The following is a 27,346-nucleotide window of genomic DNA, read 5'->3' on the forward strand; positions in this document are numbered from 1 at the left end:
CGACACAAATTCTACTTCCGATAACGTGTTTTCTATAAGAATGTGTGGACGTGACGAGTTACTACTGTTTTTGAAGGATGTTTATGCTTTTCTGTCCATTTTATCATGACGTTAACTACATCCTATTAGATTAATTAGATAGGCCGCATTCCTGCATTCAGTTAGACCAGTTTTGTCACGTATTAAGTAGTTTCAGTAGAATTGCGAAACTGAAGTGGCAATGGGCGGGGCGGTGGCTGATGCCGATGGGGTCAGGTTCTCGAATGGCGTCCGCGGACCGGGAGACCGAGCTGTCCAGTAGGCCTCCAACAAGATGGAGCGACGACCTGGTTAAGATCGCGGGATCGCGGTGGATGCGGAAAGCACAAGACCGGTCTGAATAGAGATTTGGGGGAGGCCTATGTCCAGCAGTGGCCGTCTTTCGGCTGACATGATGAAGTAGTTTCAAGTTAAAGATTGTCATCGTCATAATTAGCAGAAACTAGCTGTTGCCAGCGACTCCGTCCGCGTAATATTCGCTTATCGCTTTCCCGCGGGAACTATGAAATTTTCCGAGATAAAAACTATCCTATGTCCATTCCCGGGACTCAAACTATGTGTATACCGAATTTCATCTAAATCGATTCAGCGGTTTAGACGTGATGAAGTAACAAACAAACAAATAAACTTCCAAACTTTCGCAGAGGGATTAGTTAGATATCATTATTAGGGTACCGGAGCCAAAAGGGCATAAACGGAACCCTTATAGTTTCGCCATGTCTGTCTGTCTGTCCGTCCGTCCGCGGCTTTGCTCAGGGACTATTAATAAACTATGCTGACAAAATGGTACAATTGAAAATTAAATAAAATTAAAATAAAGTAGGGTACCTCCCATAGACGTAAAGTGGGTGTGATTTTTTTTCTCATCCAACCCTATAGTGTGGGGTATCGTTGGATAGGTTTTTTAAAACCATTAGGGGTTTACTCAGACGATTTTTCGATTCAGTGATATGTTTGCGAAATATACAACTTTAAAGTGAAAATTTTCATTAAAATCGAGCGTCCCCCCCTAAAATCTAAGCCGGTGGAATGGAAAAATATGAAAATACTCAAAACTCAGGAAATGTAGAAACTTTCAAGGAAAAACAAACTTATAACATACGCGCCTAAGTTTGCTTGAGAAATATTAGTAGTTTAAGAGTAAATAGCAGCTAAGGTATAAATATACCTAAACTTGGAAAATTCCGTATAAAATACGAAATCCTTAGAAAATATTAATTATTTTTTTCATAATGGCTACGGAACCCTATTTCGGGCGTATCCGACACTTGACACCAATTGACCTAGCCCCGAACTAAGCAAAGCTTATATTATGGCAACGCATAAACATACTTATATAGATAAATACATACTTCAATACATATTAAACATCCACGATCCGAGAACACACATTCGTATAATTATTCATACAAATATATAATTATATTAGGTATACAAATATAATGCCATCTTTGTTTATTGGGACCAAATAAACATAATCTGTGGCGAAAAAACTGCCAGATAAAATGTATCCTGTTACGATAAATCAGCCAAGTGCGAGTCGGGCTCGGTAAGTTAAAATTATAATCGCTATAAACGGCCGTACGTATAAAAATCTAGTGTTAGCAGAGCCCTCGAATTTGTCTCGATTTCCGTTTTCCTCTTTCTTTGCTTTGTAAAATGTCACGAATAGATTTTTCTTTCTTTCTAGCCCTATTATTAAGCAAAATGTACGCATTGTGGTTTTATTTAATAATGATATTTTGGGAAAACCGTCATTTGTTGTTCCTAGTTATTGTGTAGGTAGGTTCTATTTGCTGTAGTTACTACTACTTCTACTATTTTGTAGTAGGTAGTAACAGAAATACACATTATTATTATAAATACGTGGACCTTGACTGCGGGATTAATCCACAAATTCAAGGTCGCTCAGCGGGCTATGGAGAGAGTAATGCTAGGGGTTTCTTTGAAGGATAAAATCCGAAATCACATTATTCGACAAAGAACGAAAGTCACTAACATTGCTCAAGAGAATTAGTTCGTTGAAGTGGCGTTGAGCTGGCCACGTCTGTCGCAGGACCGATGAACGGTGGAGCAGACGAGTCCTCGAATGGAGACCACAGACGGGAAAACGTAGTGTAGGGCGTCCTGAGGCACGGTGGACCTTAGAGGATCGCTGGCGGCGGATGGATGCGAGGGGCTGAAGACAGAGTGTTGTGGCGCGCCATGGAAGAGGCTTATGTTCCAGCAGTGGACTGCTGTAGGCTGATGATGATGGATGAGATTATAAATATGTACATGAAAAAGCTTATTTTGTATAAATTTCAATTATCTGTCTGTTATATATTATTACGGTTCTTGACTACAGCCGCGGCTGCCGGACGCACAGTGTACCGAATATTGATAGTTGTCACGTATTACTCCTTCTGTCTTCGGGTACGAACTAAAAATCAAAACCTGGCGCCAACAGAGACCTTTTTGCCATAACGTTTCTGACGGCAAAATATTCATAAAATTAATTATAAATGAACCCGCGTAGCTCACCCAAAACTATGAGATTTGACATTTCGGAGACCTCACGCTACACTAGCGCCTCTAGTGGCGAATTCATCGCGATAGCCCTCATTAAGTGACAGATTTTTTATGCAAAAATTGACATTTGATTGCGATCGCGAGCGCCAGAAAAGTTAGGCAACACGGCCTTTGGCCTGAGAAGTATATGACCGATTTATGATTTTTTAACTACGTGCCGTATTCAAGTGTGGCAATGTCTTTCAGGCAAGTAAAATTTTTGACTTTTTTTTTATTAATTTAATGGAAAAAATGTAAAGCAGTGAAAAAATAAAACAGCCAGGTTATTTACTTAAGTTTATTGAACAGATGTCAAAATAACAGTAGGTAAGTATAAAAATAAAATAAAAAAATAATATTTAAATAAAAAAGGTATTTTTGATTTTCAACAAACTTTATCAAACATTAGGTAAGTAACATTCCAAATACACCACAGAAGGTTTTTTTTTATTTTTAAATGTTACCGCAATAATTATATTAAATATACTGACCGGATAACTCACGTCTTAAATCAAATTTAGCTCGACATGTTTCGGGCTAATCCGTAGCCCTTCGTCTTCGGAGCAACGCGACTCAGCGGCTGCTGCAACACGCGCACTGCGAAGACAAAGGGCTACGGATTAGCCCGAAACATGTCGAGCAAAACTCGATAAAAGACGTGAGTTATCCGGTCAATATAGTTAATATGATTTATATGAGTGAGTCTCACGTAGTTTCATGTTCAAAATTACCAATAATTACTTACTTAATAATTTAAAATGCTATTACTTTTTCAAGTTTCTAAACAGGTCTGACAAATTACTAAGCCGATTGAATTCAATTAGTGACAATGCTGACCACAGACAACATAAATCGGCGACATTTCCTTTAACGACTATCTCCATCGCACTTCCTAAATCCGTATGAACTATCTCAAGTAATCCGTTCGGTTACTTATTATCACAGAAAAAAAGACGTCACTGACCTCAAAACAAATTACTTACTTTGACAAAGTTCTGCAGCACGTCACTAGTTCTCTATAGAACTTTATATGGGAGTAGCAAAGTTCATATTAGCGTGCTAATTTGTGTATAGTATTATGTTCAAGTAAGCGAATGTCTTGTCAATGCTACTTGCCATTTGGTACTGGCCATTCAGTTGCGAACCGATCGCGGTGAATACAGGCCGAATACGAATTTTAAAATTCGAATTGTGTATTTTTAATTTGTGGCAGTGTTATTGTCAGAGTTCGTTTTTCGAACCAGTGTTTGGATTGCTCCTGCACTCGTTCAAAAAGGTAACATTTAATTTTTAATTTCGACCACTTTCGTCCTTTGCGGGGGGCCACGTGTATAAATTTATCGTTTTTTTTTTTAGTGTATTCATTATCACGTGATTTCACCTCTGGGTAATATAAGATAGTTTTGATTAGCTTTATTAATTTAATTTATCAGTTAAGATTTAATCTCACAAAATTGTTTATCTTCTTTGAATGAATCATCAAAAGCTTTTTTACATGTGTAAGAAACTCTCAATTCGCTTGTTACTTACAGGAAATGAGACTAAATAGCCAATTTGAAACGGACCTTACGGTGTATTGCACTCACACTGTTTTTATTATTATTCTGCATAAATGTCACATACAAAAGGTCCTAAAAAACATCGATTTACCCTTATTTTTTCTTATTGTTTCCATTTTTTTACTGCCTACAAACATTACACGAGGAAGTTGACAAACAAACGACTAGACGTTTTATATTAATAAATTCTTATGTAAAATGATAAAACGTCATAACAGTTTATTAATTTCATATAATAAAATACAAAATATCCATAGACTAAACTATTAAGTACTAAATTAAAACAACTAAAACTAAAAACTTTACTTAATAAAAAAGAGAGGTGGGCCTCTTGCATGGTGCCTCTTTGCGCGAGAAAGCTGCCGGCGCGAGGGTTGCCTGTTGCCTCCCTTAACCTATTGCTGAGCTCCCTGTGTAGCTCCAGCGCACCCTTACCCCAAGGACCTAGAGTCTCGACGCCGAAAGCAAAGAAATGATATTGGGCGCCGAGACAGCTATATTTTGTGACCTTGAGGCGTTCCCGGCGTCTGCCGCCGCCCCCGCACATTTGGTAGTTGCTGGTAGGTAGGACGCCGCCAGGGTATCTGTACAGGTAGCGTCCCACACCAGCGCACGGCCAGTCTTCCAGGGTATCAACGACATTCCGTCAGGGCGCTTGCCATCGCTCCGTACAATCTGGGGCTCCTATTTATTTTCTATTTTTCCTCTAACTACATTATTCACGTTTTAACCGATTAGTATTTAAGCGTCTGCTGTTTCAGGATAAAAAACATCTTTATGTTAGTCATGCAAGAATAGTGTAGATTTCTAATTTATGCAAGGTTTTTTTAAATTGTTTTGATAGTAACAGTGTTAACTTCCCACGTAGAAACACAAACAAAAATTTACCTCTTTACAATGTTTAAAAAAATATATATAAAGACGACACCCACGTGAAGAGCTGGGTTTGTCCTATTCTAAAACCGAGCAAGGCAATAAAAGTCAGGATAATACTAATTGTGACTATACAGTCACAACAAATCCAAATACTTGTACCATTGTTATTGAAGCCAGATGTTACATTTCGGTATCTCAAGAACTGATTATCGATATCGGTCAATTGTTCCTATCCCAACCCTTTTTTTGTGTTAAGTTTTTTTAAAAAGGAATTTTACTACCTCAAACAGATTATTACTTTGAATTTGGAATTTCCGAGTTCTGACAGAGAATTTTTAAGTATACATCTTAATCCATATATTTTTTCGTTTGATAAACGTTCTCTCCCGGAATAAGAAAGCATAGTTTATTGTTTTTATTCATCTGTGATACTTAGCTAGTCCTCAGGATATCAAGGGAATTTTGGGTTTTTTATATTCCATGAACATTCAATGATATATTTTTTAATTAACACTATCACTTACAGCACTAAACTAAGGCGATACAAAGGCTACACAACAACATAATATATATAACACATAATATGAAGCACGTTTGTAAAGCAACCCTCTTGAATTCACTTGAAGTGTAATGAAACAGGCCAACCGAATCGGCCACCTGGTTGAATAGCCACATGTCCATGTGTACGGCTGTTGATCTGAAAGTGCTCTGTGGTTGAGTTCGAAACGCGTAGTGTAGTGTGGTGGTGGAGGAACTGCATGAACACACATATCTTGCATTGACGTAGCTATCATAAGGTCGGCCAAAAGCGGTTGTTGCCTTATTGTCTAGCGCAATTGGGAATCACAGTCATTTTCACCACTTCTTTCTGTCACACGAGAGAGGAAAGAGACAGTGAATGCGATTGCGAACGTCAGACGTTAAGCCGAGTTTAGACTTGCAAGAAAAATCGTGCAGTGGCATTAAATTGCACTACAAACCTTTGATTTTTCTTGTAAATCTAAACTCGGCGTTGACAATACGCCTTGTTAAAGTACAAATTACAATATTATCAGGGAAACTCAAACATTTTGGCCACAGTTCTTGCCAATTATTGCGTAAACTATATGAAGTTCGTTGAACTTTTTTTAGTGTCCTTGACCCAGGTTATTCACTTTGTTAGTTAGCTACTAAATATTCGTTTTCCTTGTTACCATATGAGTAATATTATCTATAAATATGACTTAAATAATTTCTGTATAGATAGATCTAGTGGTATATTTTATTTGGTTACTAACCGTCAAATTTGTCATCACCATCATCTGCCGTAGGACGTCCACTGTTGGACATAGGTCTCTCTCAAAGACCTCCAGTTGCTTCGGTTGGAAGCGGCCTGCATCCACCATGAGCCTGAAGCCTTAACCAGTCTCTGTCCGTCTCGTCAATCATCATCATCGTCAGCCGAAAGACGTCCGGCTGTACATAGGCCTCCCCCAAGGCTCTCCACTCAGACCGGTCTTGTGCTTTCCGCATCCACCGCGATCCCGCGATCTTAACCAGGTCGTCGCTCCATCTTGTTGGAGCCCTGACCGACCTGCCCTTCTCGTTGATGATTCATAAGTTTTGGCACGTAGGATCTTATTCAGCTCTTAAGCGTGTATAAGCAGTGCCGTACCATCATCATCATCACCAATGTCGTCAATATCGCCATAATCATTATCAGGCAATCTTGTTTTAAACAAAGAGGTCACATCGTATTCAAAGCGTGCCAGTGCTATGAAAGTTATTTGCCAACGCATCAGTCTTGTTACGTGATTCTATTGAAATAAGAGACGTGACAGTCATAGTTTTTAAAACAATACGTAAACATGTACGAATACGACAAGGAATGCAAAGTAGCGAACAAAAAAAGCAGAAGGAGGATACATGCTCAAGAAAGTAAATAAATTAGTGAAAGTTTTAATTTTTAACACAGTTTGCTGACCGTTCCGATAATTGCACTATTATCAGAGCTACCTAGATGAATAAAGAATAATTCAATCAACAAAAGAAGCAAATACTGCACGCTATGTACAGTCAAGTGTAAAATATGAACTTATTCAAAGTTTCAAAAATAAGTACTACAGACTTATTCCGAAGCAATAAAGCCGTAAGTGTAACATATTTTTGAGTGGCTCGAATCGATACTTATTATGGCACTTGACTGTACCATCATCCCAATATGTGGCTTACCACCCTAAAGTTGATAATTGTTTGCATATCATAAAACAATAATGCCAATAGAACGTGTCTGTCAACTTGAAATTTCGACTTTAGCGACATATTCATTTAATAGGAACTTGTTTAAAAATTGATAGAAATTGCGGCTTCACTGCTGCAAAGATCAAGGAGCCAAAAGATGCTGCAGTATCGGCCTATATAGTCTCACTGCTGGTACAGGCCTCCTCACAGAGTGAGAGACCTTGGCCTGTAGTTCCCTTCTTCATCTTCACAAACACAATTGAATTACTTCGCCCCAATCGGAGATCGAACTGGGACTTTTTTTTCATAGAAATGCTATAGAGTACAAACTTTTTCATAAGCCGTTTTTGAGGTAGGTATTGAACTTTGAAATGACTGTCGACGGTTTTCCAGCTTTTCTAAATCGTTTAGGCTATTTCCTTTTAGGGTACGAAACTCCAAAAATGTGTTAAACAATCGCATAGCAAATCAAACGTGAGATACCCAACGTGGCAAATCCCAGCGTGGAAATCCGGGTCACAATAATTATCATAACATGACGCAAAAACTATCATCAGATCATCACAGAAACATCCGCTACTTTCCCTACGGTATTCCCGTACTGCGTACATTCTTTATGATTCATACTATAAGCTGCGCACGACCTTGCTACGCAGGTACTTAATCAACGGATTTATAATAGGTACAATCGATAGCTGGAAAAATAATGGAAGTTGAAGTGCAAAGTCCTCGAGTGGCGATCGCGAAACCGAAAGCGTTGGCTGGCCTCCACTAGGTGGACCGACGATATCGAGAGAGTTGCGGGCAACCGGTGGATGCAAGGGAGGCCTTTGTTCAGTGGACATCTTCCGGCTGATGATGAAGGTGATGATAATACAATCGGTCCCAATAAATGTATACAAATCGAAAGCAAAGACGCAATATCCATGTAAATACCAGTATCAATGCTGATAGTATGTTACGCGATGAAATTGTACTTTGATAACGTATCAGTGCTACCACAAAAAACCTGTTTTGATAAGTAATGTATAACAGCAGACCGCATGTCGTCGTTTGAAATAATTTAGGATTATAGGGTTCTTTTATTTAAAAATGAAATAAAAAAAATATTACAAACATTAGATGGAATTATAAATAGTAGAGGTGAGACGTACTGGGCAAAACGCGGACTGACTCTTGCGAGTATGCGTCCACAAAAAGACGAGACGAGTATCTACGAGTACCTACTTAACTCATTGACTCATTGCGTAAACAAAATGATTCCCGTAAATGCGCTCCCGTGATTGCGTATAAACCGTACTAGTTTTAGTAGTTTTATGAATATCGAACTAGCGAATTCCGCGTCATAAGCCGCGTATCCATTAGAGCAGCCTCAGGCCGAGCACCGCGAGCCGAGCCATATTTTGTCGGTTTTTTGGCCGTGCTCAAAGGAGCCTCAGTCTGAGCCGTGCCTTTGGCAGCGTCTCCACTTGCGCGGCCTCGGAGCGAGGCAGCCGCTCGGCCCGAGGCTGCCTCTAGTGGATACGCGGCTATAGTTCAGTCTTCACAATTCATATTTTTTTAATTTTAACTTATATTAAATACCGACTATAAACTTCCCTACATACTTTTTAATTGCCATTTTATCGCATCTACCATTCCTGTTTACCGATGTATGCTTTATTACTGTTATGGCACTCCAGGTCTATACCTTATCATGTCTTAAATGCAATGTTTAAATATGTGACTGTTTGTTGCCTTAATAAATAAAAAAAAAAAAAAAATAAAAAAAAACTTTATACAGGCTTAGGACTGTCAGCATTTTTTATAATTTTTTGAATAAAAATGTGTACATAAATGCTTGTTTTCAAGTTGGCGGAACGTTGTCAGCCGCCGTACTCCTAAACACTCGTACGCTAAAAGAATCGCGGGCGGGAGCGCGTACTCACGCGTCCAAGCCAAAACCTATTCCAGTAAATACGTCTCACCTCTAATAAATAGGCAGGTATAGGTACATAAAATAGGTATGTTAGAACACAGCAATAATGTAATCCAATTAAGTATCTGCATATAAGTAAGTGGATCAACTTGAAATTTGACATAGAATTATAAATTGTAGGTACTTACCTAAACAAAAGTCCAAATGTTGCCAAAAAATAACATTGTTTTTCATAGAAATGCTATGAAGCACAAACTTATTTTTTGCTGTCTGGTCAATTCGGTTAGTCCTCAGTGCACGAGTTCGACTTGCGCTTGACCAGTTTTTTATCAGTTTTAATTTGAAGTAGGTAGTGACGCGTCAAAGTAATATGCTAACAATTTACTGAATAACTAATCTCGTAGGTATTATTTTTGAATTTAGAAACTGCGTATTTATGATAATTTTATAAGGCTTAAAATAATTTATTTAAACAAACGGATTATTCTGGAGGTACAAATTGATGTAAATATAACTTAACGATAGGTATATACAATTTGCCCAAGTCTTGTCTCTGTAAACAAATTGCCCATAAGGCTGCTGCATTTCGCGCTGGATTGTGATCCCAATACGTTGGGCGAGAAGTGCACCAGACAATGATGGTTATACGTACACAGATTTACTGATTTTGGTAAATTTAAATTTAATTTCGGAAGAATATAAATTACAAAAAACTCAAAACCCACAGTCCTCTGCTAGAGAGGCCATACGTCAAACCACAAGACAACAAAAGCTATATGCTCATACTTAACTCACAAAGATATGCCTTTTGTTATCTTAGAACTAATTCTTTATTTTTTAGTGGTATGGCCGAAATACTGAAGGGCATTTCCAACGTAAATAATACATATGGTATTTATCTACAAGAAGTTGCAAGTTTTGATAAAAAGACGTCCACTTTAAACAAAGCCCCATCGTAGAACGCCACAGTGAACGACAACTGGCCACTTGCATTCATCGGTTGCCCGTAACTCATGCGATCTCGTCACTCGAGGACATTTCTCCCCCAATGTGTATCTGTTCTTCGAGCCTATTGCCACTTCAACTGGTTCTTCAAGCTACGTTGATGACTTTAGTTCTTCAGCGAATTTCTGTATTCCGGAATGAGACATTACATTATTCAAATTAATTGTAATTATGATTAATTCATTTATTAGTAAACAATAGTGTTTGAACCCCAATTGAGTGACTCTGGGTTTTACCAGGAGCGAACTTCAATACAGGTTAAGAATCCATTTAGGCACATTATAGTTCTTATAAGTCGCTAATCTCTTCAAAAAGCGGTGATCGCTGCGTAGTGAATGTTCATAATGATTTTCTTGGGAAATTGGTGTGCTGGTTTCCCTTTGACTTGCACATCGCATTTCTGGGGACCAGAGTTCATAGTTGAAGTAAGCCGTGGTGGCCTAGTGGTTTGACTTATGGCCTTTCAATCGGAGGATCGTAGGTTCGAATCCTAGCTCGCACCTCTCCCTCTCTATCTCACCAAAATTTTTCGAAATGTGCGACATTACTTTTGAAATTTACCGCAAGCTTTATTTGGAGGAAACCTGCATAAACCTGCGAAGCAATTCAATGGAGTGGTGAAGTCCTAATACGCACTGGGCCCGCGTTGGAACTACGGCCTAAGCCCTCTCTTTGTGAGAGGAGGCCTGTGCCCGGTGGAACGTATATTATAGGCTCTGCCAAATGTGTAGCGACATAAAAGTGAGATTTAAAGGTCCTCAAAAATATTTAGAGGGGTTGCAGTTGCAGTATTACAAATAATGTCTACTACTCTTCTTTACCACTACCATGAGTTTAAAGTGACCGTACTCGATAGCGACGGCGTAAATTATTTGTTTGAAGAATTGTACAACGCCTCTTCAAATAATTTACGCCGTCGCTATTTATTTATTTCTTTATTTATTTAATCTCATAATTAACACTTACAGTCAAGCCACACATGCTAATTATATAATAAGAGAAGTGCATAATAGAATGTATAAACTAAATATTTTACGTTAAGCATCTATGAGGTCGGTGTCATTATTGACTCCAAATGCCGGTTGGCCGATGCAAGAAATCTTGACTCGGAGGTAAAAAACAAATCCAGACTGGCTAGGCTATCGAGTACGGTCACTGTAAACTCATGGTAGTGGTCCTTATATTGCTGTGGTGTAAATTATCTTCCGTTATTCATTTTCATTGGTAAACAAAGAATGGACTGCTTAGGTGACTCAAAAGCGGTTAGAAAGTGCAGTGACTCATTGACCGTTGAGTAGCCGCGGCCACGGTACGGTATACAATACAATACAAATATTCTATTGCACACCATAAATCAGTACAAAAAACTTGTAATATAAACACTTAAAGTCAGGGTATACAATAGGCGGTCTTATCGCTTAAAAGCGATCTCTTCCAGACAACCATTTGGGTACAAGAACTTATGGCATATATGGTATAATTATTTTCCTTTAAATAAATTCCAAAGGCAGGCCACATAGCACGGGCCACAGATTATTAGCCGTCGGGGCCGAAAAGTTCACGAATGGAGACCGCGGATCGGCAAGCGCAGCGTGGGATGTCCACCAGCGATATGGACGGATGATCTGGTTAAAGCTGCAGGTTCACAGTGGATGCAGGCCGCTTCCAACCGAAGCAACTGGAGGTCTATGGTGGGGGGCTATGTCCAACAGTGGACGTCCTACGGCTGAGATGATGATGATGCAATTATAAGTTTTAAAATCATAAATATATTTCTCTTTCTCGGGGTTAACTTAGCGGTTGAGATTGTGGGATCCACAGATCCCGTGGGAATACGGCATATTAGGCAAAGCTCTGCGCAGGGGGCGACACCAGCACAAACCTTAAACAAACCGCCATGAAAACGTCAGTTCTCTTTATATTTGGTCGCCATGACGGATCATGACGAAAGAGTATTAATACCTAAAGAAACCATGAAATATTTATGAGTAACTAAATTAATGATATTTACATCGATAATAAATATAGAGATAGAGCTATATTTCCAAAAAAACAATTAAAATAATATGATGTTACGGCATCCTACGGACATTTAAGATACTCAAAAAACATAAAACATAAACATATGGTATGTGCTAGTGTAGGACTCTGACGGGATAAAATTGCAGTAATACTCCCTATATCGGGATAAATAACGTAAACTAACCAACAAAAACTTGGAAAACCCTTGTCACTTTAAAGTTCAATATCTCAAAAACGGCTAAACCGATTTTGATGAAACCTGTCTAAGAACCATCACTAGAAAACCTGACTTTAAATAAAAAACGAGCTATGGAGAGATCTATGCTTGGAGTTTCTTTGTGCGGTAGAACCCGGAATACGGAAATTCGTCGAAGAATTAAAGTCCCTGACATAGCTGGAAAAATATGCAAATTGAAGTGGCAATGGGCAGACCACATCGCTCGAAGAACAGATAACCGTTGGGGGAGAAAAAAGTCCTCGAGTGGCGACCACGAACCGGAAGACGAAGCGTTGGCAGGCCTCCCACCAGGTGAACTGATGACATCGTGAGAGTTGCGGGAAACCGGTGGATTCAAGTGGCGAGTTGTCGTTCATTGTGGCGTTCTAAGGGGGAGGCCTTTGTCCAGCAGTGGACGTCTTCCGACTTATGATGATGATGAAATAAAAAATCGCATTCAAATCAGTCTACCTGTTTAAGAGCTGCGGTGCCACAGACAGACACATAGACACTCATAGCGGCCAAACTTGTAACACCCCTCTTTTTGCGTCGGGGGTTAAAAATAAGCTTTTAAGTTATTAGGAATGTACAACTTACGTCCAGCTGATACCAAACTTCACCCAAATCCGACTAGCCGTTTTAGCTCTTTAGTTTTTTCCAAAAGCCGCTAATTGGCTGCGTTCAGACGTATTTGTCCTTATTTTTAAGAAGCGTCACAAAGAATACCGTATTCGTGCGCCCACGCACCTAGTAAAGATCTTAACGGCACTTGTTAGTCATACATTGACAAACAAAGTAACGGGTGTTGACGGAATGTGGGTTTAGAAAGGATGTTTTAAGGACAATCCTACTTTTATAAATGTGCAGGTTACCTGATCAAGTTCTCTTTCACCATAGTTAAAACTCATGGTAAATTTCAAATCGATACTACTTTGAAAAAATCTCGAATCTAAAATCAAAACGTCAACAAAACCCATACCTATGTACCTTCTCACTTATATATGTTTTTTATGGGCAATAAACGTTTTTTTCTTTTTTTTTCCTTGAACAAAAGTGATCCTTGAAATAACGTTCATAAAGTTCACTTAGCGGGCGGAAAAAATTACGTATATGACTAACAAAAATTATCACAAACATTACATTACGACTTTCAAAATTTTGCGACTAGATACACGCCTAATTTATATCCATGGGTTATACCATCCCACTATAATATCATCATCATCATCATCCGAGCCTATATATGTCCCACTGCTGGGCACAGGCCTCCTCTCAGAACAAGAGGGCTTGGTCATAGTTCCCACGCGGACCCAGTGCGGATTGGGAACTTCACACGCACCATTGAATTGCTTTGCAGGTTTGTGCAGGTTTCCTCACGATGTTTTTCTTACCGCATAGCTCGTGGTAAATTTTAAATGTAATTCCGCACATGAATTTCGAGAAACTCAGAGGTGCGAGCCGGGGCTTGAACCCACGACCCTCGACCACTATAATATAATAAATGCGAATGTTTGTAAGTCTGGTTGTTTGTTTATTTGTTTGTTACTTCATAACGTCTAAACCGCTGAACCGATTTAGATGAAATTCGGTATGACAGATTTGAGTCCCGAGAAAGGACAAAGGATAGTTTTATCCCGGAAAATTTCATAGTTCTAGCGGGATAGTGAAAACCGAATTCTACTCGGACGAAGTCGGGGGTAACAGGTTAGTAGAAAGTAATTTCCGAGAAATTGTGATCTCACCAGTAAGGAGAAAGCAAAAGCATAATTTTGCAAACTGTACAAGTGGCTACTGGGTCATTCTACTTTTGAGTGCAGGTTTTTGTGTCCCCAGAAGAATATTTGATTTTTATATTTGTTAATTATGTCATTTTTAAAAATGTATATCAATTTAGAGCACATTTTTAATGCCACACTAACGATATCTTGTAACCAAAGAAAAAATATTTTACCTATTTTTGTTTATTTTTATTATAAGTACCTACCTAATAAAATAAAGTTGTCATTATCAGTAAAAGGGCTGGGACAGTATCATACTTGTACATTTGCATACTTCAGGCTATAATTCGAAAAAAGGGTCAAATATTGAGGTCTATTCTGTGCTTACATTTTTTAGGGTTCCGGAGCCAAAATAGCAAAAACGGAACCCTTATAGTTTCATCAAGTCCATCTGTCTGTCTGTCTGTCTGTCCGTCCGTATGTCACAGGCATTTTACTCGAAAACTACATACACATAACAGAATTTTTTTGATTAAGTGAATATTTCCGGAAATAATCGCTCCCAAAGTAGCAAAAATTGTGCCCCCCCCCCTCTATCTTGTAAACCGTTTGCCCAAAAAATATGCAAAAAATATAGAAAGGTAACGCTTAAGTAATAAATACTTTCAACGAAAAAATGTTTCAAAATGATCGGATATACCGTTTTTGAGTTATTGCCGAAAAACTGCGCTTCTCAACAAAAGTGTTGTATTTGACTTTGTTTATTGAAGTGACAAACGTACATCAGATAGAATACAATGTATAGTAAAGAATAAGAAATTTAAACATTTTGATTAGCCAGTTATACAACATACTCCCCCGTAATCAAAACAAGATTATAAACATAAACCTATTCCTTTTATACAATTCTGATGCTTGATACGAGCCAACGGCTTAGTTAGTACATCAGCCCACATCTCCAAAGTATTGATATATACGACATTAACAATATTGTTCGATAATAAATCTCGTATATAATGAAATCTTGTGTCTATATGCTTGGTTCTGTTGTGGTGAACCGGATTCAATGCCAACTTCTGGCAGACTGTGAATCATTATAAATAGTAATAACAGTTGACATACCAGTAAGTTCACACATCAATCGCCTCAGAAATTCAGCCTCTCTACCCGCACTGGACAAACTCATATATTCCGCTTCGCTGGACGACAGGGCAATGGTGGTTTGCTTCTTACTTTCCCATGAAATGGCTCCCCCGGCCATAGAAAAATAGAATCCGGTGTATGAACGACGATCCATAGGACAATTGGCCCAATCTGCATCCGCGTAGCCAATTAAACATCCACCGTCTTTCCTGTAAGTAATGCCCAAATCCATAGTGCCTTTCAAATATTGTAATACACGTTTTGCCGCCTTCCAATGACTTTTATCATATTTAGTATTGAATTGACTCAAATATGATGTAGCAAAAGCAATGTCTGGACGAGTATTAACGGCCAGAAAATTGAGTGAGCCTATCAATTGCTGATACGGATAGGATAATGAAGATTCACTTACATTCTTCTCACTCGGCAGAAACTTTTTAGTTTCCAACGGCGTAGGCACGCTCTTACAGTCCATCATGTGAAACTTTTGTAGCAAATCACGAATATAACTTTCTTGAGATATTTTAATCTCATTAGGTTTGTAATGTATATTTAAACCTAAGTAATAACTGAGTTTGCCAATCACTTTCAGACTAAAATGATTCCGCAAGTCAGATATGACAGTATTTAGCGTTTTATTTTCTTTGTACAAAATGACAATGTCATCGACATGGAAAGCGAGTATTATTAACTCGTTACCAAACTTTTTGGTATAAATACATGCTTCCGAAGGAGTTTGGTTAAAACCTATGCATTGTAAAATTTCGGTCAACTTTTTATACCATGCTCGTGAAGCCTGTTTGAGGCCATAAAGCGATCGTTTCAGTAAACATACTTTATCTTCTTGACCAGGTTTTATAAATCCTTCCGGCTGACTCATATACACTTCTTCCTCCAAAATTCCGTTTAAAAATGCCGTGTCAACGTCTAAATGGTGCATTTTCATTCCCTCTTCCGCAGCCAATGCGAACAACATGCGTAAAGAAGAGTTTCGAACGACTGGAGAGAAAGTTTCCAAGTAGTCAATACCATAAACTTGATTAAATCCTTTCGCGACAAGTCTGGCTTTATATTTAATTACGTCACCATGCGCATTTTTCTTCAGCTTGTAGATCCATTTGCAAGGTATGACTTTCTTATCTGGTCTATCAACGAGAACCCAAGTTTGTTTCTCAAGCAGTGACTGATATTCATCTTGCATAGCTTGATACCATTTATCACTATCTTCTGCGTTCACAGCCTGTGTATAAGTTGTAGGTTCATCCATCAGCTGAGGGGATGAAGTTTGCATGCATACACAATTGGCAGCAGAATTAGGTTTTCTGGGTCTCAAATTGTACCTTGGTTCTACAGAATCAGTATCAGATTCAGTTTCTTCTGATGAAGATGCAATAACAGGTTGAACTGACACATTTGGAGTAACAGCGTTATGCCACTGCCCCACGACATTAATATCAGACTGAACATCTGATATAATATCTACAATATCAGGTTGAATCTGTTCATTTTCGATGACAGCGCTTGTGACAGGTGTTCGACTATCTGAACTATTTGACGAGTTTACTTGCGAACTAAGCAATAGAGGTACTGCTGATTCAGTTAAATCATTATCAGACTTACAAGTTGTCTTTACTTTCAAATCTTGAAAATCACATTCAAAGAAAGTAACATCTCTGCTTTTCACAAGTCTTCTGGGATATCTAATATCTCTGAAATAATAACTTCTTGGATCTTCTGAATATCCAACGAAAATATGCTCGGATGCTTTCATGTCCAATTTCTTCCGATTACATTCAGGGACATGGATGAATGCTCTGCATCCAAAAACACGCAGATGAGAAAGATTTGGTATTTTAGCATACCATTTCTCGTACGCCGTCTTCCCATTGAGAGCACGGTGAGGAGACCTATTTTTAAGATATACAGCCATCTCTGCAGCATCTTGCCAATAAGCCGGAGAAAGGGAACTATCAGAAAGCATTGACCTTACTTTCTCCAAAATTGAGCGATTTGTTCTTTCTGCAATAGAATTTTGCTGAGGACTGTAGGGAACTGTTGTTTGGTGTTGAATTCCTTCATTTTGTAAATATCTCGAAAATTCAGCATTAACATATTCTTTTCCATTATCGCTCTTCAATATCTTAATTTTTGCTCCCGTTTCCCGCTCTACTGTGGACTGGAAAATACGAAACTTGTTGTTTACTTCCGCTTTTGAAGGAATAAAGAATACAAAAGTCATACGAGAAAAATCATCTATAAAAAATAAAATATACTTATTGCCTTGAAATGAAGTTTCAGGCAAGGGTCCACAAATATCTGAATGAATAAGTTCCAGAACAGAAGTTGATCCTTTATGTGAAACTTTCTTAAAAGGTTTCCTATTCTGCTTACCTTCAATGCAGGGGATACATGGTTCCTTATCGACTTCTGAGTAGTCCACGCCCACTGCGTGTCCCTTCCTCAGTTGATCCATTCCGATGCGACATAAATGACCTAGTCGTCTATGCCAGAGCTTGAAGCTAGAAACATCAGAGTGGGTCTCAAAAGCAGATAATTGAGTAATTGGGTTGACCGTACAGTCTAAAGAATACAGTCCACCACATATAGAACCATGTAAAATTACATCACCTGTACAAGAAAAAGCATCAGAATCATAAAAATTACAACCAGTTCTATCAAAAACTACGTTAAAACCTTTATCTACTGCCTTCTTCACTGAAATAAGATTAGAATTCAAGTTCGGTACATGAACCACATCAGTAATCTTCTTTATATTAGTATTCTGACCGCAAGTGGTGATAGAAATATCTCCAATGCCTTTACTGGGCAGTACATCTCCATTTGCAATGGTTACAGTCCCAATAGACGAAGTTCTCACATTATTCATCCAATCCGCTCGTGACGTCATGTGTGCTGAAGCTCCAGAATCAATAAACCATTTATCACGCTCTAATCCGTCATTGACATTCAGTGCACATAGAGAATTTTTGTGATTTACGGGTCTCTTCTTCTTGTCCTTTTTATGGGGACAATCTGGACGCTTATGTCCTGGCTCCATGCAGTCGTAACACACAATAGGTTTCTTCGGTTTGGATGTAGAAGGTTTGTTCTGGTTCATTCGTGTACGAAGAGCAGTATCTGGGTTATCTATAGCTGGTTTATTCAATTCATTCAATAATTTGGTCTTAATTAAATCCACTGTAATGTCTATGTTGGAATTTTCCAAAGCCATTACTAAAGGTGCATATTGAGGACTTAAACCTCCAAGAAGAATCGCAGCTATTGAAGCATCTTCCATAATTTTGCCAATGTCGGCTAAATCTTGCACAGTTGACATGACAGCATTTATGTACGTCTCTATATTGGAATCAAAATCATCAAGACAGTACCTGTAGAGTTTCCGTTCGAGGCTTATACGTCGCCCTAATCCTTTGTCCTCGTAAGCGGACGAAAGAGCATCCCAAGCTTCCTTGGCTGTTTTGCATGACCTTACATGAGTTATTGCCATACCATCTAAAGTGAGACATATTTTCGATAACGCCTTCTGATCGTTACGTGATTTTACTTCAGTAGAAATTTTACTATCATCAGAATATCCGATAATCGTCTCCCATAACTCTTCATGCATAAGGTACATACGCATTTTGAATTTCCATACGGAATAACCGTCTCTGTTAATGAGTGGTTTTATGCCAGAAATCGAATTATTTGCCATATTTATACGCACAGCTGTTTTATGTCACAACAAAAATAGTATGAAAATATCTTCGTGAACTATTGAAAATTTTCACAGATTTTCATAATTTATAAACGCACATACTGGAAAAAACTAGTAGATTCACTTTTTATAAAGAATATATAGCTTTTATAAGTAATACTCAGTTAAATATAGAGTTTCGTGCTGATAACGAATGTTGTATTTGACTTTGTTTATTGAAGTGACAAACGTACATCAGATAGAATACAATGTATAGTAAAGAATAAGAAATTTAAACATTTTGATTAGCCAGTTATACAACAAAAAGGACGTAAGTGCCGTGAAGATACGCTCTTTTTCTGGTAACAGATTTTAAGACTGTAGTAAGTGTTTTAATTGTGTTATAACGCACATAATATTACTTGATTTTTTTCGTAATGGTTACGGAACCCTATCTTGGGCGTGTCCGACACGCACTTGGCCGGTTTTTTAAGTAGCTATTGTAAGTTAAAACGTATTACGAATTTTAAGATCATTTGAAATCTTATAAACCTGCAGCTAAAAGTAGAATGACTTATTACAACAGTTTCGACAGGAGAGAGGCGGAAGAGTAATCGATCTCCAATCTGACTTTCAAACTAGCCATACGCCCCGACTTAGCACGGGCATCATCAACATCATATCAGCCTTAGGACGTCCACTGTTGGACATAGGCTTCCTCCATAGACCATCAGTTGCTTCGGTACGCACGAATATGGACACTGATAGCGAAAATGAGACTAAATAATCTACTCCGTCAGCATCTTCAGTCTCACTCATTCGGTTTTTTCATGGAGATTTTTAAACTTTTTTTGAAAAATTAAAACAATTACAAAATTAAATAAAAGAAGAAGAAAAAACATTTAATCATGATACTAAGACTGAATAAATCTTCATCGAAAAAATAAATAAAAAACCTATCACCGGTTATGATTTCGGATCATACAAAATTAGGTATCCCAAATTATATTGTACTGTAACTTTTGCAGGTGGTAGGACCTTGTGCAAGGTCCGCCCGGATTGCTATCACCATCTTGCTCGCTAATCCTGCCGTGAAGCAGCAGTGCTTGCACTGTTGTGTTTCGGCGTGGAGAGTAAGACAGCCGGTGAAATTACTGGCACTTGAGGTATCCCATCTTAGGCCTCTAGGTTGGCAACGCATCTGCAATTCCCCTGGTTTGCAGATGTTTATGGGCAGTGGTGATCTCTTACCATCAGGAGACCCACTTGCTCGTTTGCCATCCAGTCGTATAAAAAAAAAAACTGTAAACTCTTTATTGTAACTACATAAAAACACATGAAATTAACAAATAAAATAATAATAAGAAGTACAAAGGCGAACTTATCCCTTAAAGGGATCTAGTGGTGGTAGGTTTCTTAGACATTCATATGCTTATTGTAGCTTAAATAGAATAAAGATATTTTGATATTGACTTACGAACGGCTCCATACCTAATTTTACCCTGCCTTTGACTTATCATTACATGATTACAATAGCGTGCGTGGGAGATTCCACAATATAGAGATCTCTCTTCAGGCAGGTAGACCTAAAATATAAATAAATAAATAAATGTATATCCCACTAATCCCACTATCCCACTAGTATTATAAATGCAAAAGATTGTAACGCTTTAGTTTGTTTGTTACTTCATCACGTCTACTCGTTCAGCGGTTTGAACCGATTTAAATGAAATTCTGTATACACATAGATTGAGTCCCGGAGAAGGAAATGGGATGATTTTTTCCCGGAAATTGCATAGTTCCCGCGGGATAGCGATAACCGAATTCTACACGGACGGTGTCGCAATAACGGCTAGAATTATACGTATATATAAATTAAAAACAAAACAAGTCAGCCGTCAAACCCGTTGATTAGCTCCGCCCTATCGTGAAAAATAATCCCAAAAAAGAAAGAAACAAAAGGCCCCGTAACGGCAAATATTAAATTACTCAATATTTCATACCGATACTAATTTCGCTATCTTAACCCTTACCCGGCCGCGGAACGACACGAAATATTACCAAAAAAAATTTACCAGAAGAAAAAGTCCCTGCCTTAATTGACATTCTTTATGAGCGTCAGTCTTAGTCGGGATATTTTTTAATTAGATATATTTTATGGGTTTTTTTTCGAAGGGGGAATGAGCACGGAAGGGTTAACATTTGTTTGAGCCGAATGGGGGGGTGGGTCAATATTAGCCCTCCTTGGTAATCAGCCGGAAAAAATGGTCGATTAGACCCCCCCGCGTTAATTTAGGATCGTTCGAGGTACGTGCTCTCGCGACATTGGGGGCACTTTTTCTTAAGCAATTGTCTTTTTAGTAAATGGGCAGCTTTAAGTGTTGGGGTGGTAAATCTACCTGTCAGTGGGTATTGAATGGCTGGGGGAAAGCCCCATACTAGCTTGCGAGTGCGACTCTGTTTGCGTTTCATTGGTCAAAATTTCTTTGTTTAAGGCATACTGCCAGTAATTTTTTACCTGCAGCCTGTGGCTCAATTATACTCAAAAAGCCTACAGCGCCCTACGCGTTCAATATAACAACGCGTTCAGGATGCTGCTGGGGCGCTGCAGCGCGTCAGGAATGTTCGCGGAGGCGCATGCAGACGGCTTTCACGCAATCATGCGGAAACGGATCGCCACGCTGCTGCAGCGCATCACTCGCAGCCCCAACAGCCTCTTGAAAACAGTGGCGGAGCGGAATGATGGTCCATTTATGTGCCACTGGAACCAGCTGCATGTGTTGCCCACTTAGTATAGTATAGATGTAATGTAATCTGTTCTTAATTTTTATGTTCTTAATTTCTATGTGTATGATCCGAGTTGGTCGAAATAAATTTATTATTATTATTATTGGTGTCCGCTAGTTATTGTTACAAATACAAAATACAAATACAAATATTTTATTAATCCAATAAAAGTGCTTATTCTACTTAAAATCTTTTTTGCTTTTAAACATGGTAAAAGCCAAAGGTTTTGTTATTATACAGTCGATCATCATCATCATCATCATCAGCCGAAGACGTCCACTGCTGGAAAAGGCTCCCTTAGAACGCCACAATGAACGTCGAATGAACGTGAAATTGTCGTCATTGTGGCGTTCTACAGGTCGATACTTTATTGCAAATATTAATCTAGATACATTACAATTTGAATATTACGTATTTTATGGCGCCGCCACTCCAAGGGTTATGTATACCAAATTTCAAGTCAATTGGACTACTGGAAGCGGATCAAAATAACCTTGCAAGATTTGACCCAAACAAAAAACAAAAACAAGAGCAATCGCGGCAAGTTTTAATATTCAAAAGCCTGTAATAAAACATAAAAGAAAGCTAAATTATCCAGATTAACTTTGTAACCTGGGAAATAAAAAATCCTTTGAGATCCTAAGTAATCCGCTTTCGCCGAAACTCTCACATTCTTCATCTTCTCTACGGAATTCTCTTTAACCCTGCAACTCCTTGCTACCTCAAAGAGCGATTTAGCTATGTTACTTCTGTTCGCTGCTCTCAGAACTTTCTCCTTACTGTCCCACTTTCAAACTCTTAATTCTATGTTTATTCTTACACTGTCCAGGCCACTCGGTTGTGGAACTCCCTACCGATAGACTTGAGGCGCGCAAAGTCCTTGCCTATCTTTAAGTCTATGCTTAGAGAGCACTACCTGTTATACTTAGCTTATTTATATGTTGTTATGGTATCTATCTACCTGTCTATCTGTTTAGATTTGTTGTGTATGTGTATTGTATGTGTTAGTTTTATGTATTCTTGATACAGCTCTAATCTACTGTAAATTGCACCACCTGCTAAAATGTATTCCTTATTTCTGTCCATTGCGAAGGTTGCCTGGAAGAGATCGCTCTGAAGCGATAAGGCCGCCTATTGCTTACCTTAGAAAATCTCTATGTATATACTTGTGTTTTCTGTACTGTTTACTGTATTGGTGTGCAATAAAGAGTTATTGTATTGTATTGTATTGTAATCCATATAATTAATTACACTTCTTTCAATAGTCAAAATACCATAAACGGGACTTGTCACGCTATTTTTACACGAGTAATATTTACCTCGACGTTGAGTCTACTCGTGACCACGGCAACTGTAACGTTGCCGAAACGTTGAGGTAAATATTACTCGTGTAAAAATAGCGTGATAAGTCCCGTTTATGGTATTTTGACTATGAGTGAGAATCACGAAAGTTTGAAACGTTACTTCTTTCAATAGTTTTCAAATAAATTTAGTAATAAACATTTGGTCCTGTGATTGTTGGAAGAGAGGAAAGCGCACCAGCGGCGTCTTTAGCCCATGTAGCGCCCGTGTGCATTTATTACTTTAGCGCCATCTAGGAAAAGTGCGGTCAAAATAGAATAGGTACAAAGTGCCGCGGCCGGCGCCCCTAAGACCACTGCGCCCGTGTGCAACGCACACCCTGCACTATAGGTAAAGACGCCTCTGAAGCGCACAATATCTCTCGTCTGATTTGTTACCTGTATACTTCATTTTTTAGAATTAGAAAGACGGTAAGTGATCTTGACGTGTCTTTTTATTGAAAAACCCTTTTGAAAAATAAGCCACAGCAAATATGTAACATATAGCAAGGACATTATGATCATTACATTCTTTTGGTACTATAAGTAATAAATATTGTTTTTTCGAAAACGTTTTTCAATGAAAGACTTCAAGACGGTTTACCATTTTTGTAATGCTAATTGATGTTTGTTTAAAGGTAACGGTATTACGTTAACACATGTAGACCTCGTTGAGTTTCTTGCCGGATTCTTCTCAATAGGGGTTTTTTTCCGAAACAGTGGTAGTTTTTTTGACATTCATAAGTAATTTCTGTAATCTAAATTGAATAAAGATATTTTTGACTGACTTTGAGGTAAATAATAATAATAATAAGCCATTTTTATAATAAAATTGGTATATAAATACCACACAACAATTTACTTGAAGCATTTTACTATCTGACATTTTGCTTGAGTATTTTCCAAAAATAATTACCTAAATTTATTTCTCTTGCAATAAAATCTAGCAGCAAAAGTTTACTTAAGACGCAGACGGTTTTACAAGAAATAAACAGATTGATGCGAGTTTAAAAAAACGGCAATTTCTAAAGCCCTTCATTAGGCGAGAAAAAACTTAATTCTACCAATAGCGTTAATGCTGGAAAGACAACTAATTACCCCAGAGCCATACAAATCGGCAAGAATGTTTACTAATTCACGAAAAAACGGGGATGGCAAGCGACAGCTTGGTAGGTTCGAATGTAACTTTGAAAAATGTGTAATTTTTTTTAAAACTATATGAAAAAAAAGAAATGTAATATGTGAAAAATATTTATTACCTTGTCTGTACAAAATGTGTTCCAAAATTAGATTAGAATTAGATTTAGGTAAGTATTATTTAAAGCTTGAGAAAAATGGGAAGACGTCTAACCACACTGATTTCAATAAGTACCTAGCCGAAATGTATTATTAAATGTATTAATGGATTGTTTACGGTAAGGAGTCCCTGTTCGTACCTACCATAGTTTTTTTAATATTTCAAATAATATCTTTATTTGTATAAAAAAAACAGTAAGTTACACCTAAATTATATCTATTTACATACATCTAGCCTAAAATTAAAATATATAAAACAAAAATATCTAAACCAAATTATTAAAAAACATTTTTTTATATATTTTTTAATTATTTTTATTTACTTTAGACGTATATTATATATACGATATGATTTTGTACGTATTCGTAGATGTATTTCTGTTACGTTTTAATTTTCTGATCTACTTTTGATGCACCACTCCTGTTGTAAACTAGTCCTTCCTTCTTTCTTCTTCTTCTTTCCTTCTTTTGCCTGGAAGAGATCGCACTTAAGCGATAAGGCCGCCTATTGCTTACCTTGTATTTTTTTCTCTGTGTATCTGTTTTCTGTATCACTTACTATTTCTGGTGTACAATAAAGAGTCTTTGTATTGTATTGTTAAGCAGTCCTCTTAGCCACTCTAAGGCAAAGTACCGATGATGGCAGTGTTCCCTCTTTGAATAGCTAATATAATTATTTTTTTTTCCTAGGAAGCTGCCAGCTCGTACGTCGTAAATTGTAGGTAGAGACTTCAGTGAGCTACCATTTCCTAAAAAAAAGTACAGGGCAAATGAACCAATTTACTCGACAGGGATTTAATAAAGATATTTCACCGTACCGTTCGCTTCGATGTTTTTTTCGCGACGCCGGCTAAGCCCGCGATATGTCTCGTAAATTGAATCAAGCGACAAATGCACTCATTCGGGGAGGTAATTAGTTTTAAAAATGGCGACTTTTTTCACAGTACATCTGGAAAATGTGGTTCGCCACTTTATCCAAGTCCCGTGGGAATTTTGTAGTTTCCCGGAACATAAAGTAGCCTATGTATCTAGGTATTATATAAAAATGAAAAATTGCTATTCTACGACAACACTATGCAGTCATTCAGGGTAAGCTACCCTTTGCCCTTTCCAGGGTTTCACACCATATTTAATATCAAATTCATCTTATCAGTTCAGTTACCCCGAAAAGTACAGAGTTCCAGAGCCCAGACGAACTTACGGGCAACAACTAGTAAATAATAAATACGCGCTGGCGCACAAACTTTATCAAAATCAACAGTTCCGTATCCCTAACAATTGTGCAGTTTCTAAACACTGTATCTTTGTGTACACACACACATGTTTGTAGAGCTTGATAAGCAAAATGGCTGTCGTCGATGGAAAGTAAATACATAAATATATGTGCGAGCACAATGCAGTGTGCTAGGATGCTATGGACATGGCATGCAGACATAAATTTATCTTTAAATGTGGATCTCACAAAATCTTAAATTAAAATATTCATTTTGGTTTTGGGCCACTCATACTAGACGTATTAAACAAATAAATAAAAATGATTTATTTCAGACCATTTTTGATCCATAGCAGGTTAATTATGTGAGTTACTATACTACAATTAGCTACGGTTTTGGCCGCGTGAACAACTAAATTTGACAAACAAATTTTACTAAATTATAAATCACACTGCTATATTCTTTTATATAATGTAGATAACAATGAACCATGTGCTAAATTTGTTGACTTGATGGTTGAGATTTTTGTATCTTGCATGCACGTCCTATGAAAATAGGACTTAAATGTTTACGCTTATGTTTACAATTCTGCATACCTTTTATTACATCTACATTAAGAAGGCTATACAGTTGCAACATAATCAATATCTTAAACATATACTACATATTTAAAGTAACGTGTAATTCTTATTTAATTCAACACAAAACAGTAAATAACATAAAATTTAAATAATATATCTAAACTCTAAATACATCCATAAGAAGATGGTTACAAAAAAACTCAAACTAAAACATTTTTTAAAACAGTCCCCTTAAGCAGGTTCCCAAAATGCCGGCAGCGTTCTGTATTTGAATAGCTTAATAAATAAATAAATAAATAATAAATATCACGGGACAATTCACACCAATTGACCTAGTCCCAAAGTAAGCTAAGCAAAGCTTGTGATGGGTACTAAGCAACGGATAGATATAATTATATAGATATAGATACATACTTAAATACATATTAAACATCCAAGACCCGAGAACAAACATTCGTATTATTCATACAAATATCTGCCCCGGCCGGGATTCGAACCGGGACCTTAAGCTTCGTAGTCAGGTTCTCTAACCACTCAGCCATCCGGTCAATAATATTGTTTCGTCTATGAATTTATTTGTTAAATTAAAAGACAAGTCATATCCCCACTAGTACCATCGTACGGCTTCGCTCAAAGTGCGGCCAACTTGCACAGCGTGAGAACATTTCGATACAGCCCTGCACTAATATTAAGCTTTTACATAAATTACGACAAACATACATTTGTGTACAGTGTACAGTACAGCCATATGGCATGGAATAACTATTGAATTACCCATGTGGTAGCACTAAGATAACTATAACACTAAACCCAGACTTTACCTACCTAATTATAAAAGTGAATAGGAAAATTGGTAAAACACAGAATAACTTTTCACTAGGTTTCAACGATTTTTTGTGTTTACTTAACCTTTGAAAATGGTCTTGCTTCTTTCTAAATTTCGTAATTCTATGTTAACGTGGCTTATTCCATAAAGTTTAAGATTATCACCATTTATATATGAAAATAATTAAAGTTTAATAGTATTGTATCTTTTAATCGCTTGAACTGAGATACTACCTATTTTTTCACAGCTTCAAGGAATCGCACACTTGCATATACCTATTCACTGTTATTTTTTACTTTCATACGTCCACGCGTACCTTTAGGGTCTTGAGAGACAGA

At 37.6% G+C, this 27,346-nt stretch overlaps 1 protein-coding gene across 1 annotated transcript in view; it reads left to right on the forward strand.

The window, feature by feature from the left end:
* The first annotated feature begins 3,841 nt into the window (after window positions 1-3,841).
* Window positions 3,842-27,346, forward strand: part of LOC141431418 (uncharacterized) — a 30,233-nt gene continuing 6,728 nt past the window's right edge. Inside the window, exon 1 of the mRNA XM_074092593.1 lies at window positions 3,842-3,865. The gene's annotated coding sequence lies outside the window, so the exon portion shown is untranslated. The remainder of the gene's footprint in view (window positions 3,866-27,346) is intronic.

Source organism: Choristoneura fumiferana, chromosome 9, assembly GCF_025370935.1.
Source record: "Choristoneura fumiferana chromosome 9, NRCan_CFum_1, whole genome shotgun sequence".
Taxonomy (NCBI): domain Eukaryota; kingdom Metazoa; phylum Arthropoda; class Insecta; order Lepidoptera; family Tortricidae; genus Choristoneura; species Choristoneura fumiferana.